The sequence below is a fragment of the Schistocerca piceifrons genome, chromosome X (genome assembly GCF_021461385.2).
Source record: "Schistocerca piceifrons isolate TAMUIC-IGC-003096 chromosome X, iqSchPice1.1, whole genome shotgun sequence".
Lineage (NCBI taxonomy): Eukaryota > Metazoa > Arthropoda > Insecta > Orthoptera > Acrididae > Schistocerca > Schistocerca piceifrons.
The window spans coordinates 948,039,442-948,058,339 of NC_060149.1; positions in this window are offsets into that span (position 1 = coordinate 948,039,442).

Genomic DNA, 18,898 nt, shown 5'->3' on the forward strand with positions numbered 1-18,898 from the left:
TAAAGCTGCAGTAGTGCATCGGACTCTAATACTGATCTCCCAGGAACCGCTCATAGGAATCCACTAACAATGAGAAGATTTACTCTTCTTATACATGAGTCGGCATGGTGCCTTTTGTATTAAATTCCGACGCAATTTCTGCGTTTCATCGTCAATGTTAAGGTCCGAGGGATAGAGTTAAGCTACAGTAGTGCATCGGATTCTAATTTTGATCTCCCAAGATACGCTCAAAGCAAACCTCATACAATGAGAAGATTTACTCTTCTTGTACTTGAGTCGGCTTTGTGCCTTTTGTATTAAGTCCCGACGCAATTTCTATGTTTCATCGTCAATGTTAAGTTCCAGGGGATAGAGAAAAGCTGCAGTAGTGCATCGAATTCTAATTCTGATCTCCCAGGAAACGCTCAAATCAATTCACAGAAATAGAGATGATTTACTATCTTGTACTCAAAATGACATTCTGCCTTTTGTATTAAATCGCGACGCAATTTCTGTGTTTCATCGACAATGAGAAAGACCAAGAGATAGAGTAATGCTGTAGTATAGCAACGGAATCTAATACTGATCTCCCAAGAAACGCTCAAAGGAAACCACGTACAATGAGAAGATTTACTCTTCTTGTATCTAAGTCGGCATTGTACATTTCTATTAAATCCCGACGCAATTTCTGTGTTTTATCGTCAATGTGAAGGTACGAGGGATAGAGTAAAGCAGCAGTTGTGCCTCGGAATCTATAACTGATCTCCCAGGAAACGCTCAAAAAAAAACACAAAAATTGAGAAGATTTACTCCTCTTGTACTTATGTCGTCATTGTGCCTTTTGTATTAAATCCCGACGCAATATCTGTGTTTCATCGTCAATGTGAATGGTTAAGGAATATTGTAAAGCTGCAGTAGTGATTCGGAATCTAATACTGATCCCCCAGTAAACTCTCAAAGCAAACCACGAACAATGTGAAGATTTACACTTCTTGTACGGATGTCGGCATTGTGCCTTTTGAAGTAAATCCCAATGCGATTTCTGTGGTTCATCTTCAAATTGAAGTTCCAAGGGATAAAGTAAAGCTGCAGTAGTGCATCGGAATCTAATACTGATTTCCCAGTGAACGCTTAAAGCAAACCAGAAACAATTAGAAGATTTACTCTTCTTATACTTTAGTCGGCATTGTGCCTTTTGTATTACATCCCGGCGCTGTTTCTGTGTTTCATCGTCAATGTGAAGGTCCAAGGGATAGAGTAAAGCTGCAGTAGTGCATCGGAATCTAATACTGATCGCCCAGGAAACGCTCAAAGCAAACCACAAACTATGAGAAGATTTACTCTTCTTGGGCTGAACTCGGCATTGCAGCCTTTGTTTAATCCCGACGCAATTTCTGTGCTTCATCGTCAATGAGAAGGTCCAAGGGATAGGGTAAATCTGCTTAAGCTCATCGGAATCAAATACTGACCTCCCAGGTAACGCTCAAAGCAAACCACAAGAAAAGAGAAGATTTACTGTTCTTGTACTGAGGCCGGCATTGTGCCTTTTGTAATTAATCACGACGCTATTTCTTATTTCATAGTCAATTTTAATGTTCAAGGGATAGAGTAAAACAGCAGTAGTGCATCGGAATCAAATACTGATGTCCCAGGAAACGCTTAAAACAAACCACAAACAATGTGAAGTTTACTCTTCTAGATCTTAAGTCGGCATTGTGCCCTTTGTATTAAATCCCGACGCAATATCTGTATTTCATCGTCAATGTGAAGGTTCAAGGGATAGAGTAAAGCTGCAGTAGTGCATTAGACTCTAATACTGATCTCCCAGGAGAGGCTCAGACAAACCACAAACAATGAGAAGGTTCAACCTTTTTGTACTTAAGACGGCTTTGTTCATTTTGTATAAACTCCCGGCGCAGTTTCTGTGTTTCTTCCGTCAATGTGAGAGTCAATGGGATACAGTAAAGCTGCAGTAGTGCATCGGAATCTAATACTCATCTCCCAGGAAACGCTCAAAGCAAACTATAAACAATCAGAAGCTTTACTCTTGTTGAATTTACGTCGGCATTGTGCCATTTGTATTATATCTCGGCGAAATTTCTGTGTTTCATCGTCAATATGAAGCTCCAAGGGATAGAGTAAAGTAGCAGTAGTGCATTGGACTCTAATACTGATCTCCAAGGAAACGCTCAAAGCAAACCAGAAACAATGAGAAGATTTACTCTTCTTGAACTTAGGTCCTCTTTGTGCCTTTTGTATTAAACCCCGACACAATTTGTGTTTCATCGTCAATGTGAACGTCCAAGGGATAGAGTAAAACTGCAGTAGTGCATCGAAATCTACTACTGATCTCCCAGGAAACGCTCATTGCAAACCAGAAACAATGAGAAGATTTACTCTTCTTGTACTTAAGTCGGCATTGTGCCTTTTGTATTAATTCCCGACGATATCTCTGTGTTTCATCGTCAATGTGAAGGTCCAAGGTATAGAGTAAAGCTGCAGTAGTGCTCCGGAACCTGATACTGATCCCCCAGGAAACGCTCAAAGCAAACCACAAACTATGACAAGACTTACCCTTCTTGTATTTAAGTCGGCATTGTGCCATTTGTATAAAATCCCGACGCCATCTCTGTGTTTCATCGTCAATGTGAAGGTCCAAGGGATACAGTAATGCGGCAGTGGAGCAAGGGAATGTAATACTGATCTCCCAGGACACGCTCAAAGCAAGCCACAAACAATGAGAAGAATTACCCTTCTTGAACTCAAGTTGGCATTCTACCTTTTGTATTAAATCGCGACGCAATTTCTGTGTTTCATCGCCAATGAGAAGGTCCAAGTGATAGAGTAAAGCTGCAGTAGTGCATCGGAATCAAATACCTATATCCCGGGAAACGCCCAAAGCAAACCACAAACAATGAGATCATTTACTCATCTTGTACCTAAGTCGGCATTGTGCCTTTTGTATTCAATCCCGACGCAATTTCTGTGTTTCATCCCCAATGTGAAATTCCAAGGGATAAAGAAAAGCTGTAGTGGTGCATCGGAAAGTAATACTAATTTCCCAGGTAACGCTCAAAGCTATCCACAGAAATAGAGAGGATTTACAATCTGGTACTCAAATTGGCATTCTGCTTTTTGTATTAAATCGCCACGCAATTTCTGTGTTTCATCGACAATGTGAAAGTCCTAGGGATAGAGTAAAGCTGCTGTAGTGCATCAGAACCTAAAACTGATCTCCCAGGAAACGCTCAAAGCAAACAAAAAACAATAAGAGTATTTACTCTTCTTGTACTTAAGTCGGCATTGTGCCTTCTGTATTAAACCCCGATGCAATTTCTGTGTTTCATGGGGCAACGTGAAGGTCCAACCGATAGAGTAAACCTGATGTGGTGCATCGGAATCTAATACTGATCTCCCAGGAAACGCTCAAAGCTAACCGCAAACAATGAGAAGATTTATTCTTCTTGTATTGATGTCGGTACAGTGCCTTTTGTATTAAATCGCGACGCAATTTTTGTGTGTCATCGTCATTCTTAAGGTCCAAGGGCTGGAGTAAACCTGCAGTGGTGCATCGGAATCTAATACTGATCTCCCAGGAAACGCTCAAGGCAAACTACAAACAAAGAGAAGATTTACTCTTCTTGAATTTATGTCAGCATTGTGCCTTTGGTATTATGTCCCGGCGAAATTTCTATGTTTCATCGTCAATGTGAAGGTCCAAGAAATAGAGTAATGCTGCAGTGGGGCAAAGGAGTCTAATACTGAAATCCCAGGAAACGCTCAAAGCTAGCCACAAACAATGAGAAGATTTACTCTTCTTGAACTTAGGTCAGCATTGTGCCTTTAGTATTAAACCCCGACGCAATTTCTGTGTTTCATCGTCAATGCGAACGTCCAAGGGATAGAGTAAAACTGCAGTTGTGCATCGGAATCTAATACTGATCTCCCAGGAAACGCTCATTGCAAACCACAAACTATGAGAAGATTTACTCTTCTTGCACTTAAGTTGACATTGTGCCTTTGATATTGATTCCCGACACAATTTCTGTGTTTCATCGTCAGTGTGAAGGTCCAAGGAATAGAGTATTGGTGCAGTGGTGCTTCGGAATCTAATACTGATTTCCCAGGAAACGCTCAAAGAAAACCACAAATAATGAGAAGATTTCCTCTTGTTGTACTTAAGTCGGCATTGTGCCTTTTGTATTAAATCCCCACGCAATTTCTGTGTTTCATCGTCAATGTGAAGGTGCAAGGGGTAGAGTAAAGCTGCAGTAGTGCATCGGAATCTATAACTGAACGCCCAGGAGACGCTCAAAGCAAACCAAATATAATGAGAAGATTAACTCTTCTTGGACTTAAGTCGGCATTGTGCTGTTTGTATTAAATCCCGACGCAAAATCTGTGTTTCATCGTCAATGTGAAGGTCCAAGGGATAGAGTAAAGCTGCAGTAGTGCATCGGAATCTAATACTGTTCACCCAGGAAACACTCAAAGCAAACCACAAACAATGAGAAGATTTCCTCTTCCTGTACTTAAGTCGGCATTGTGCCTTTTGTATGAAATCCCGACGCAATCTCTGTGTTTCATCGTCAATGTGAGGGCCCAAGGGATAGAGTAAAGCTGCAGTAGTGCATCGGAATCCAATATTGAACTCCCAGGAAACGCTCAAAGCAAACCACAAACAGGGAGATGATTTACTCTCCTTGTACTTAAGTTGGCATTGTGTCTTTTGCATTTAATACCGACGCATTATCTGTGTTTCATAGCGCAACGTGAAGGTCCATGCGATACAGTAAACCTGATGTGGTGCATCGGAATCTAATACTGATCTCACAGGAAACGCTCAAAACAAACCACAAACTATGAGAAGATTTACTCAACTTGTACTGAAGTCGATACTGTAATTTTGTATTAAATCCCGACGCAATTTCTGTGTTTCATCATCAATTTGAAGGTCCAAGGGATAGAGTAAATCTGCAGTAGTGCTTCGGAATCTAATACTGATCTCGAAGGAAACGATGAAAGCAAACTACAAACAATGAGAAGAATTACTCTTCTTGTACTTACGTCGGCATATTGCCTTCTGTATGAAATCTCTACGCAAATTCTGTGTTTCATGGGGACACGTGTAGGTTCAAGCGATACAGTAAACCCGATGTGGTGCGTCGGAATCTAATACTGATCTCCCAGGAAACGCTCAAAGCAAACCAAATATAATGAGAAGATTAACTCTTCTTGGACTTAAGTCGGCATTGTGCTCTTTGTATTAAATCCCAACGCAAAATCTGTGTATCATCGTGAATGTGAAGGTCCAAGGGATAGAGTAAAGCTGCAGTAGTGCATCGGAATATAATACTGATCACCCAGGAAACGCTCAAAGCAAACCACAAACAATGAGAAGATTTACTCTTCCTGTACTTAAGTCGGCATTGTGCCTTTTGTATGAAGTCCCGACGCAATCTCTGTGTTTCATCGTCAATGTGAGGGTCCATGGGATAGAGTAAAGCTGCAGTAGTGCATCGGAATCCAATACTGATCTCCCAGGAAACGCTCAAGGCAAAGCACAAACACTGAGAAGATTTATTCTTCTATTACTTAAGTAGGCATTGTGCCTTCTGTATTAAATCCCGACGCAATTTCTGTGTTTCATAGGGCAACGTGAAGGTCCAAGCGATAGAGTAAACCTGATGTAGTGCATCGGAATCTAATACTGAACTCCCAGGAAACGCTCAAAGTTAACCAAAAACAATGAGAAGATTTACTCTTCTTGTACTGAAGTCGATACTGTCCTGTTGTATTAAATCTCGACGCAATAACTGTGTTTCATCGTCAATTTGAAGGTCCAAGGGATAGAGTGAAGCTGCAGTAGTGCATCAGACTCTAATAGTGATCTCCCAGGAAACGCTCAAAGGAAACCACAAACAATGAGAAGTTTTACTCTTCTAGTACGTAAGTCGGCACTGTGCCTTTTGTACTAAATCCCGACGCAATTTCTATGTTCAATCGTGAATGTGAAGGTCCAAGGGATAAAGTAAAGCTGCAGTAGTGCATCGGAATCTAATACTGATATCCCAGGAAACACTCAAAGCAAACCACAACAATGAGAAGATTTACTCTTCTTGTACTTAAGTTGACATTGTGCCTTTGGTATTGAATCCCGACGCATTTTCTGTGCCTCATCGTCAATGTGAGGGTCCAAGGGCTAGGGTATTGCTGCAGTGGTGCTTCGGAATCTAATACTGATCTCCCAGGAAGCTCTCAAAGCAAACCACAATTAATGAGAAGATTTACTCTTCTTGTACTTAAGTCGGCATTGTGCCTTTTGTATTAAATCCCGACGCAATTTCTGTGTTTCGTCGTCAATTTGAAGGTCCAAGGGATACAGTAAAGCTGCAGTAGTGCATCGGAATCCAATACTGATCTCCCACGAAACGTTCGAAGCAACTACAAACAATGAGAAGATTTACCCTTCTTGTACTGAAGTCGGCAAATTGCTTTTTGAATTAAATCACGACGCGATTTCTGTGGTTCAACGTCAACTTGATGGTCCAAGGGATAGAGTAAAACTGAACTAGTGCATCGGAATCTAATACTGATCTCCCAGGAAATGCTCATAGGAATCCACTAACAACGAGAAGATTTACTCTTCTTTTACTTAGGTCGGCATTGTGCCTTTTGTATTAAATCCCGACGCAATATCTGCGTTTCATCGTCAATGTGAAGGGTTAAGGAATAGAGTAAAGCTGCAGTAGTGATTCGGAATCTAATACTTATCTCGCAGTAAACTCTCAAAGCAAACCACGAACAATGAGAAGATTTACTCTTCCTGTACATCAGTCGGCATTGTGACTTTTGTATTACATCCCGACGCAATTTCTGTGTTTCATAGGGAAACGTAAAGGTCCAAGGGATACAGTAAACCAGATGAGGTGCGTCGGAATCTAACACTGATCTCCCAGGAAACGCTCAAAGCAAACCACAAACAATTAGAAGATTTACTCTTCTTGTACTTATGTCGTCATTGTGCCTTTTGTATTAAATCCCGACGCAATATCTGTGTTTCATCGTCAATGTGAAGGGTTAAGGAATAGAGTATAGCTGCAGTAGTGATTCGGAATGTAATACTGATCCCCCAGTAAACTCTCAAAGCAAACCACGAACAATAAGAAGATTTACTCTTCTTGTACGGAAGTCGGCATTGTGCCTTTTGAAGTAAATCCCAACGCGATTTCTGTGGTTCATCTTCAAATTGATGTTCCAAGGGATAATGTAAAGCTGGAGTAGTGCATCGAAATGCAATATTGATCTCCCAGGAAACGTTCAAACAAACTACAAACAATGAGAAGATATACTCTTCTTGAACTTAAGTCAGCAATGTGCCTTTTGTACTCTATCCCGGCGAAATTTCTGTGTTTCATCGTCAATGTGAAGGTCCAAGGGATAGAGTAAAGCTGCAGTAGTGCATTGGTCTCTAATACTGATCTCCCAGGAAACGCTCAAAACAACCCACAAACAATGAGAGTATTTGATCTTCTTGTACTTAAGTCGGCATTGTGACTTTTGTATTAAATCCCGACGCAATTTCTGTGTTTCATCATGAATGTGAAGGTCCAAGGGATACATTAAAGCTGCAGTAGTGCATCGGAATCTATAACTGATCTCCCAGGAAAAACTCAAAGCAAACCAAAAATAATGAGAAGATTAACTCTTCTTGGACTTAAGTCGGCATTGTGCCTTTTGTATTAAATCCCGACGCAATTTCTGTGTTTTATCGTCAATGTGAAGGTCCTAGGGATAGAGTAAAGCTGCAGTAGTGCATCGGAATGTAATACTGATTTCCCAGGAAACGCTCAAAGCAAACCACAGAAATAGAGAGGATTTACTATCTTGTACTCAAATTGGCATTCTGCCTTTTGCATTAAATCGCGACGCAACTTCTGTGATTCATCGACTATGTGAAAGTCCAAGGGATAGAGTTAAGCTGCTGTGGTGCATCGGAATCAAATACTGATCTCCCAGGAAACGCTCAAAGCTAACCGAAAACTATGAGAAGATTTACTCTTCTTGTACTTAAGTCGGCATTGTGCATTTTGTATCAAATACCGACGCAATTTCTGTGTTTCATGGTCAATGAGGAGGTCAAAGTGATATAGTAAAGCTGCAGTAGTGCATCGGAATCTAATACTAATCTCCCAGGAAACACTCAAAGCAAACCATAAACAATAAGAAGATTTACTCTTCTAGTACTTAAGTTGACATTGTGCCTTAGGTATTGAATCCCGACGCAATTTCTGTGTCTCATCGTCAATGTGAAGGTCCAAGGGCTAGAGTATTGCTGCAGTGGTGCTTCGGTATCTAATACTGATCTCCCAAGAAACGCTCAAAGCATACCACAGATAATGAGAGGATTTACTCTTCTTGTACTTAAGTCGGCATTGTGCCTTTTGTATTAAATCTCGACACAATTTCTGTGTTTCATCGTCAATGTGAAGTTCCAAGTGATAGGGTAAAGCTGCAGTAGTGCATCGGAATGTAATACTGATCTCCCAGGTAACGCTCAAGGCAAACCACAAACAATGCGAAGATTTACTCCTCCTGTACTTAAGTCGGCTTTATGCCTTTTGTGTTAAATCCAGACGCAATTCCTGCATTTCATCGGCAATGTGAAGGTCAAAGGCATAGAGTGATGCTGTAGTTTTGCAAAGGAATCTAATACTGATCTCCCAGGAAACGCTCAAGGCAAACCACAGACAATGAGAAAATTTATTCTTATTGTACTGAAATCGGCATTGTGCCTTTTGTATTAAATCCCGATGCAATCTCTGTGTTTCATCGTCAATGTGAAGGTCCAAGGGATAGAGTGAAGCTGATGTAGCTCATCGGAATCTGATACTGATCTCCCAGGAAACGCAAAAGGCAAGCCACAAACATTTGAGAGAAATTACTCTTCTAGTACTTAAGTCGGCATTGTGCCTTTTGTATTAATTCAAGACGCAATCCCTGTGTTTCGTCGTAAATGTGAAGCTCCAAGGGATAGAGTAATGCTGCAGTAGTGTATCGTAAACCAATACTGACCTCCCAGGAAACGCTCAAAGCAAACAACAAACAACGAGAAGATTTACTCTTCTTGTACTTAGGTTGGCAAATTGCTTTTTGAATTAAATCCCGACGCGATTTCTGTGGTTCATCGTCAATGAGAAGGTCCAAGGGATAGGGTAAATCTGCTTAAGCTCATCGGAATCAAATTCTGACCTCCCAGGTAACGCTCAAAACAAACCACAAGCAAAGAGAAGATTTACTCTTCTTGTACTTAAGCCGGCATTGTGCCTTTTGTAATTAATCACGACGCTATTTCTAATTTCATAGTCAACTTTAATGTTCAAGGGATAGAGTAAAGCTGCAGTAGTGCTTCGGAATCTAGTACTGATCTCCCAGAAGACGCTCAAATCAAACCACCAACAATGAGAAGAATTACTCTTGTTGTACGTAAGTCGGCATTGTGCCCTTTGTATTAAATCCCGACGCAATATCTGTATTTCATCGTCAATGGGAAGGTCCAAGGGAAGGAGTAAAGCTGCAGTAGTGCACCGGAATCTAGTACTGATCCCCCAGGAAACGCTCAAAGCAAACAACTAACAATGAGAAGATTTACTCTTCTTGTACTTATGTCGGCATAGTGCCTTCTGTATTAAATCCCGACGCAAATTCTGTGTTTCATCGTCGATTTGAAGGTTCAAGGGATATGGTAAGGCAGCAGTAGTGCATCCGAATCTACTACTGATCTCCCAGGAAACGCTCATAGCAAACCACGAACAGTGAGAAGATTTACTCTTCTTGTACTGAAGTCTTCAAATTGCTTTTCAATTAAATCCCGACGCGATTTCTGTGGTTCAACGTCAATTTGATGCTCCAAGGGGTAGAATAAAACTGGACTAGTGCATCGGAATCACATACTGATCACCCAGGTAACGTTCAAACAAACTACAAACAATGAGAAGATTTAATCTTCTTGTACTCATGTCGGCATTGTGCATTTTGTACTCTATCCCGGCGAAATTTCTGTGTTTCATCGTCAATGTGAGGTCCAAGGATAGAGTAAAGCTGCAGTAGTGCATCGGACTCTAATACTGATCTCCCAGGAACCGCTCATAGGAATCCACTAACAATGAGAAGATTTACTCTTCTTATACATGAGTCGGCATGGTGCCTTTTGTATTAAATTCCGACGCAATTTCTGCGTTTCATCGTCAATGTTAAGGTCCAAGGGATAGAGTTAAGCTACAGTAGTGCATCGGATTCTAATTTTGATCTCCCAAGAAACGCTCAAAGCAAACCTCATACAATGAGAAGATTTACTCTTCTTGTACTTGAGTCGGCTTTGTGCCTTTTGTATTAAGTCCCGACGCAATTTCTATGTTTCATCGTCAATGTTAAGTTCCAGGGGATAGAGAAAAGCTGCAGTAGTGCATCGAATTCTAATTCTGATCTCCCAGGAAACGCTCTAATCAATTCACAGAAATAGAGATGATTTACTATCTTGTACTCAAAATGACATTCTGCCTTTTGTATTAAATCGCGACGCAATTTCTGTGTTTCATCGACAATGAGAAAGACCAAGAGATAGAGTAATGCTGTAGTATAGCAACGGAATCTAATACTGATCTCCCAAGAAACGCTCAAAGGAAACCACGTACAATGAGAAGATTTACTCTTCTTGTATCTAAGTCGGCATTGTACATTTGTATTAAATCCCGACGCAATTTCTGTGTTTTATCGTCAATGTGAAGGTACGAGGGATAGAGTAAAGCAGCAGTTGTGCCTCGGAATCTATAACTGATCTCCCAGGAAACGCTCAAAAAAAAACACAAAAATTGAGAAGATTTACTCCTCTTGTACTTATGTCGTCATTGTGCCTTTTGTATTAAATCCCGACGCAATATCTGTGTTTCATCGTCAATGTGAAGGGTTAAGGAATAGAGTAAAGCTGCAGTAGTGATTCGGAATCTAATACTGATCCCCCAGTAAACTCTCAAAGCAAACCACGAACAATGTGAAGATTTACACTTCTTGTACGGATGTCGGCATTGTGCCTTTTGAAGTAAATCCCAATGCGATTTCTGTGGTTCATCTTCAAATTGAAATTCCAAGGGATAAAGGAAAGCTGCAGTAGTGCATCGGAATCTAATACTGATTCCCAGTGAACGCTTAAAGCAAACCAGAAACAATTAGAAGATTTACTCTTCTTATACTTTAGTCAGCATTGTGCCTTTTGTATTACATCCCGGCGCTGTTTCTGTGTTTCATCGTCAATGTGAAGGTCCAAGGGATAGAGTAAAGCTGCAGTAGTGCATCGGAATCTAATACTGATCGCCCAGGAAACGCTCAAAGCAAACCACAAACTATGAGAAGATTTACTCTTCTTGTGCTGAACTCGGCATTGCAGCCTTTGTTTAATCCCGACGCAATTTCTGTGCTTCATCGTCAATGAGAAGGTCCAAGGGATAGGGTAAATCTGCTTAAGCTCATCGGAATCAAATACTGACCTCCCAGGTAACGCTCAAAGCAAACCACAAGAAAAGAGAAGATTTACTGTTCTTGTACTGAGGCCGGCATTGTGCCTTTTGTAATTAATCACGACGCTATTTCTTATTTCATAGTCAATTTTAATGTTCAAGGGATAGAGTAAAACAGCAGTAGTGCATCGGAATCAAATACTGATGTCCCAGGAAACGCTTAAAACAAACCACAAACAATGTGAAGTTTACTCTTCTAGATCTTAAGTCGGCATTGTGCTTTTGCATTAAATCCCGACGCTATTTCTGTGTTTCATTGGCAGTGAGAATGTCCAAGGTGTGGAGTAAAGCTGCAGTAGTGCATCGGAATCTAGTACTGATCTCCAGGGAGACGCTCAAATCAAACCACCAACAATGAGAAGAATTACTCTTGTTGTACTTAAGTCGGCATTGTGCCCTTTGTATTAAATCCCGACGCAATATCTGTATTTCATCGTCAATGGGAAGGTCCAAGGGAAAGAGTAAAGCTGCAGTAGCGCAGCGGAATCTACTACTGATCTCCCAGGAAACACTCAAACAAACCACAAACAATGAGAAGATTTACTCTTCTACCACTTAAGTCTGCATTGTGCATTTTGTTTTAAATCCCGACGCAATTTCTGAGTTTCATCGTCAATGAGAAGATCCAAAGGAAGGAGTAAAGCTGCAGTAGTGCATCGGAATATAGTACTGATCCCCAAGGAAACGTTCAAACAAACTACAAACAATGAGAAGATTTCCTCATCTTGTACTTAAGTCGGGATTGTGCATTTTGTACTCTATCCCGGCGAAATTTCTGTGTTTCTTCGTCAATGTGAAGGTCCAAGGATAGAGTAAAGCTGCAGTAGTGCATCGGACTCTAATACTGATCTGCCAGGAACCGCTCATAGGAATCCACTAACAATGAGAAGATTTACTCTTCTTATACATGAGTCGGCATGGTGCCTTTTGTATTAAATCCCGACGCAATTTCTGTGTTTCATCGTCAATGTGAAGGTGCAAAGGATAGAGTAAAGCTGCAGTTGTGCATCGGACTCTATAACTGATCTCCCAGGAAACACTCAAAGCAAACCAAAAATAATGAGAAGATTAACTCTTCTTCGACTTAATTCGGCATTGTGCCTTTTGTGTAAATCCCGACGCAATTTTTGTGTTTTATCGTCAATCTGAAGGTCCAAGGGATAGAGTTAAGCTGCAGTAGTGCAACGGATTCTAATTTTGATCTCCCAAGAAACGCTCAAAGCAAACCACATACAATGAGAAGATTTACTCTTCTTGAACTTGAGTCGGCTTTGTGCCTTTTGTATTAAGTCCCGACGCAATTTCTATGTTTCATCGTCAACGTTAAGTTCCAGGTGATAGAGGAAAGCTGCAGTAGTGCATCGAATTCTAATTCTGATCTCCCAGGAAACGCTCAAATCAATCCACAGAAATAGAGTTGATTTACTATCTTGTACTCAAAATGGCATTCTGCACTTTGTGTTAAATCGCGACGCAATTTCTGTGTTTCATTGACAATGAGAAAGTCCAAGGGATAGAGTTAAGATGCTGTGGTGCATCGGAATCAAATACTGATCTCCCAGGAAACGCTCAAAGCTAACCGCAAACAATGAGAGGATTTACTCTTCTTGTACTTAAGTAGGCATTGTGCTTTTTGTAGTAAATCCCGTCGCTATTACTTGTTTCATCGTCAATTTAAACGCTCAAGGGACAGAGTAGAGCTGCAGTACTGCATCGGAATCTAATACTGATCTCCCAGGAAACGCTCAAAGCAAACTACAAACAATGAGAAGAATTACTCTTCTTGTTTTTAAGTCGGCATTGTGCCTTTTGTATTAAATCCCAACGCAATTTCTGTGTTTCATCGTCAATATGAAGGTCCAAGGGTTAGAGTAAAGCTGCAGTATTCCATCGGAATCTAATACTTATCTCCTAGGAAACGCTCAAAGCAAACCAGAAACAATGAGGAGATTTGATCTTCTTGTACTTAAGTCTGCATTGTGCCTGTTGTTTTAAATACCGACACAAGTTCAGTGTTACATTGTCAATATTAAGTTCCAAGGGATAGAGAAAAGCTGCAGTAGTGCATCGGAATCTAATACTGATCTCCCAGGAATCGCACAAAACAATCCACAAACAAAAAGAAAATTTACTCTTCTTATACTTAAGTCGGCATAGTGCTTTTTGTATTAAATCACGACGCAATATCTGTGTTTCATCGTCAATGTGAAGGATTAAGTGATAGAGTAAAGCTGCAGTAGTGAATCGGAATGAATTACTGATCTCTTAGTAAACGCTCAATGCAAACCTGAAACAATCAGAAGATTTACCCTTCTTGTACATAAGTCGGCATTGTGCATTTTGTATCAAATCCCGACGCAACTTCTGTGTTTCATCGTCAATGTGAAGGTCCAAGGGATTGAGTTAAGCTGCAGTAGTGCATCGGAAACTAATACTGATCTCCCAGGAAACGCTTAAATCGAACCACAAGCAATGAGGAGATTTACTCTTCTTGTACTTAAGTCGGCATTGTGCATTTTGTATTAAATCCGGACGCAACTTCTATGTATCATCATCAATGTGAAGGTCCAAGGGATGGAGTAAGGCTGCAGTTGTGCATCGGAATCTAGTACTGATCTCCCATGAAACGCTCAAAGCAAATCACAAACAATGAGAAGATTTACTCTTCTTGTACTTAAGTCGGCATTGTGACTTTTGTATTAAATCCCGACGCAATAATTGTGTTTCATCGTCAATGGGATGGTCCAAGGGTAGAGAAATGCTGCAGTAGTGCATCAGAATCTAATACTGATCTCCGAGGAAACGCTCAAAGCAATTCTCAAACAATGAGAAACTTTATTCTCCTTGCACGTAAGTCGGCATTGTGCCTTTTGAATTAAATCACGACGCAACTTCTGTGTTTCATCTTCAATGAGAAGATCCAAGGGGAAGAGTAAAGCTGTAGTAGTGCATCGGAACCTAGTACTGAACCCCCAGGAAACGCTCAATGCAAACCAGAAAAAATGAGAAGATTTACTCATCTTATACATAGGTCAGGTTTGTGCCTGTTGTATTAAATCAAGACGCAAGTTCTGTGTATAATCGTCAAATTGAAGCTCCTAGGGATAGAGTAAAGCTGCAGTAGAGCATCGGACTCATATACTGATCTCCCAGGTAACGCTCAAATCAAACTACAAGCAATGAGAAGATTTACTCTTCTTAAACTTAAGTCGGCATTGTGCCTTTTGTATTAATTCCCGACGCAATCTCTGTTTTTCATCGTCAATGTGAAGGTCCAAATGATAGATTAAAGCTGCAGTTCTGCATCGGAATCTAATGCTGATCGCCCAGGAAACGCTGAAAGCAAACCACAAAAAATGAGAAGTTTTACTCTTCTTGTATGTAAGTCGGCATTGTACCTTTTGTATTAAATCGCGACCCAATTTCTGTGTTTCATCGTCAATGTGAACGTCGAAGGGATAGAGTAAAGCTGCAGTTGTGCCTCGGAATCTATAACTGATCTCCCAGGAAACGTTCAAAGCAAACCAAAAACAATGAGAAGATTCACTCAACTTGTACTTAAGTCGGCATTGTGCATTTTGTATTAAATCCAGACGCAAATTCTATGTTTCATTGCCAATGTGAAGGTCCAAGGGATAGAGTAAAGCTGCAGTTGTGCCTCGGAACCTAATACTGATCTCCCAGGAAACGCCCAAAGCAAACCACAAAAAATGAGAAGTTTTACTCTTCTTGTACTTAAGTCGGCATTGTACCTTTTGTATCAAATCCCGACGCAATTTATGTGTTTCAAGGTCAATGAGGAGGTCCAAGGGATAGAGTAAAGCTGCAGTAGTGCATCGGAATCTAATACTGATCTCCCAGGTAACGCCCAAGGCAAACCACAAACAATGCGAAGATTTACTCCTCCTGTACTTAAGTCGGCTTTGTGCCTTTTGTGTTAAATCCCGACGCAATTCCTGTATTTCATCGGCAATGTGAAGGTCAAAGGCATAGAGTGATGCTGCAGTTTTGCAAAGAAAACTAATACTGATCTCACAGGAAACGCTCAAAGCAAACCACAGACAATGAGAAAATTTACTCTTCTTGTACTTAAATCGGCATTGTGCCTTTTGTATTAAATCCCGATGCAATCTCTGTGTTTCATCGTCAATGTGAAGTTCCAAGGGATAGAGTGAAGCTGAAGTAGCTCATCGGAATCTGATACTGATCTCCCAGGAAACGCAAAAAGCAAGCCACAAACATTGAGAGGAATTACTCTTCTAGTACTTAAGTCGGCATTGTGCCTTTTGTATTAATTCCCGACGCAATCCCTGTGTTTCATCGTCCATGTGAAGGTCCAAGGGATAGAGGAATGCTGCAGTAGTGCCTCGTAAACCAATACTGACCTCCCAGGAAACACTCAAAGCAAACAACAAACAACGAGAAGATTTACTCTTCTTGTTCTTAAGTTGGCAAATTGCTTTTTGAATTAAATCCCGACGCGATTTCTGTGGTTCAGCGTTAATTTGATGATCCAAGGGATAGAGTAAAACAGGAGTAGTGCATCGGAATCTATAACTGATCTCCCAGGAAACACTCAAAGCAAACCAAAAATAATGAGAAGATTAACTCTTCTTCGACTTAATTCAGCATTGTGCCTTTTGTGTAAATCCCGACGCAATTTTTGTGTTTTATCGTCAATGTGAAGGTCCATGGGATAGAGTAAAGCTGCAGTAGTGCATCGTAATCTCATACTGATCGCCCAGGAAACGCTCAAAGCAAACCACAAACTATGGGAAGATTTACTCTTCCTGCATTTAAGGCGGCATTGTGACTTTTGTATTATATCCCGACGCAATTTCTGTGTTTAATCATCAATGTGAAGGTCCAAGGGATAAAGTAAAGCTGTAGTAGTGCATCGGAATGTAATACTGATTTCCCAGGAAACGCTCAAAGCAAACCACAGCAATAGAGAGGATTTACTATCTTGTACTCAAATTGGCATTCTGCTTTTAGCATTAAATCGCGACGCAACTTCTGCGATTCATCGACAATGTGAAAGTCCAAGGGAAAGAGTTAAGCTGCTGTGGTGCATCGGAATCAAATACTGATCTCCCAGGAAACGCTCAAAGCTAACCGCAAACAATGAGAAGATTTACTCTTCTTGTACTTAAGTCGGCATTGTACCTTTTGTATCAAATCCCGACGCAATTTATGGGTTTCAAGGTCAATGAGGAGGTCCAAGGGATAGAGTAAAGCTGCAGCAGTGCATCGGAATCTAATACCAATCTCCCAGGAACCACTCAAAGCAAACCATAAACAATAAGAAGATTTACTCTCCTTGTACTTAAGTTGACATTGTGCATTTCGTATTGAATCCCGACGCAATTTCCGTGTCTCAGAGTCAATGTGAAGGTCCATGGGCTAGAGTATTGCTGCAGTGGTGCTTCGGTATCTAACACTGATCTCCCAGGAAACGCTCAAAGCATACCACAAATAATGAGAAGATTTACTCTTCTTGTACTTAAGTCGGCATTGTGCCTTTTGTATTAAATATCGACACAATTTCTGTGTTTCATCGTCAATGTAAAGTTCGAAGTGATAGGGTAAAGCTGCAGTAGTGCATCGGAATCTATAACTGATCTCCCAGGAAACACTCAAAGCAAACCAAAAATAATGAGAAGATTAACTCTTCTTGGACTTAAGTCTTCATTGTGCCTTTTGTATTAAATCCCGACCCAATTTCTGTGTTTCTTCATCAACGTGAAGGTCCAAGGGATAAAGTAAAGCTGTAGTAGTGCATCGGAATGTAATACTGATTTCCCAGGAAACGCTCAAAGAAAACCACAGAAATAGAGAGGATTTAGTATCTTGTACTCAAATTGGCATTCTGCCTTTTGCATTAAATCGGGACGCAACTTCTGTGATTCATCGACAATGTGAAAGTCCTAGGGATAGAGTTAAGCAGCTGTGGTGCATCGGAATCAAATACTGATCTCCCAGGAAACGCTCAAAGCTAACCACAAACAATGAGAAAATTTACTCTTCTTGTACTTAAGTCGGCATTGTGATTTTTGTATCAAATCCCGACGCAATTTCTGTGTTTCATGGTCAATGAGGAGGTCCAAGGGATAGAGTTAAGGAGCTGTGGTGCATCATAATCAAATACTGATCTCCCAGGAAACGCTCGAAGCTAACCGTTCACAATGAGAAAATTTACTCTTCTTGTACTTATGTCGGCATTGTGCCATTTGTATTAAATCTCGACACAATTTCTGTGTTTCATCGTCAATGTGAAGTTCCAAGTGTTAGGGTAAAGCAGCAGTAGTGCTTCGGAATCTTATACTGATCTCCCAGGTAACGCTCAAGGCAAACCACAAACAATGCGAAGATTTACTCCTCCTGTACTTAAGTCGGCTTTGTGCCTTTTGTGTTAAATCCAGACGCAATTCCTGGATTTCATCGGCAATGTGAAAGGTCAAAGGTATAGAGTGATGCTGCAGTTTTGCAAAGGAATCTAATACTGATCTCCCAGGAAACGCTCAAAGCAAACCACAGACAATGAGAAAATTTACTCTTCTTGTACTTAAATCGGCATTGTGCCTTTTGTATTAAATCCCGATGCAATCTCTGTGTTTCATCGTCAATGTGAAGGTCCAAGGGATAGAGTGAAGCTGAAGTAGCTCATCGGAATCTGATACTGATCTCCCAGGAAACGCAAAAAGCTAGCCACAAAATTTGAGAGGAATTACTCTTCTAATACTTCAGTCGGCATTGTGCCTTTTGTATTAATTCCCGACGCAATCATTGTTTTCCATTGTCCATGTGAAGGTCCAAGGGATAGATTAATGCTGCAGTAGTCCATCGGAATCTAATACTTATCTCCCAGGAAACGTTCAAACAAACTACAAACAATGAGAAGATTTACTCCTCTTGTACTTAAGTCGGCATTGTGACTTTTGTATTAAATCCCGATGCAATATCTGTGTTTCATCGACAATGTTAAGGTGCAAGGGATAGAGTAAAGCTGCAGTTGTGCATGGGAATCAATAACTGATCTCCCAGGAAACACTCAAGGCAAACCAAAAATAATGAGAAGATTAACTCTTCTTGCACTTAAGTCGGCATTGTGCCTTTTGTATTAAATCCCGACGAAAAATTTGTGTTTCATCGTCAATGTGAAGGTCCAAGGGATAGAGTAAAGCTGCAGTAGTGCATCGGAATCTAATACTGATTTCCCAGTAAACGCTTAAAGCAAACCAGAAACAATTAGAAGATTTACTCTTCTTATATTTTAGGCGGCATTGTGCCTTTTGTATTATATCCCGACGCTATTTCTGTGTTTCATCGTCAATGTGAAGGTCCAA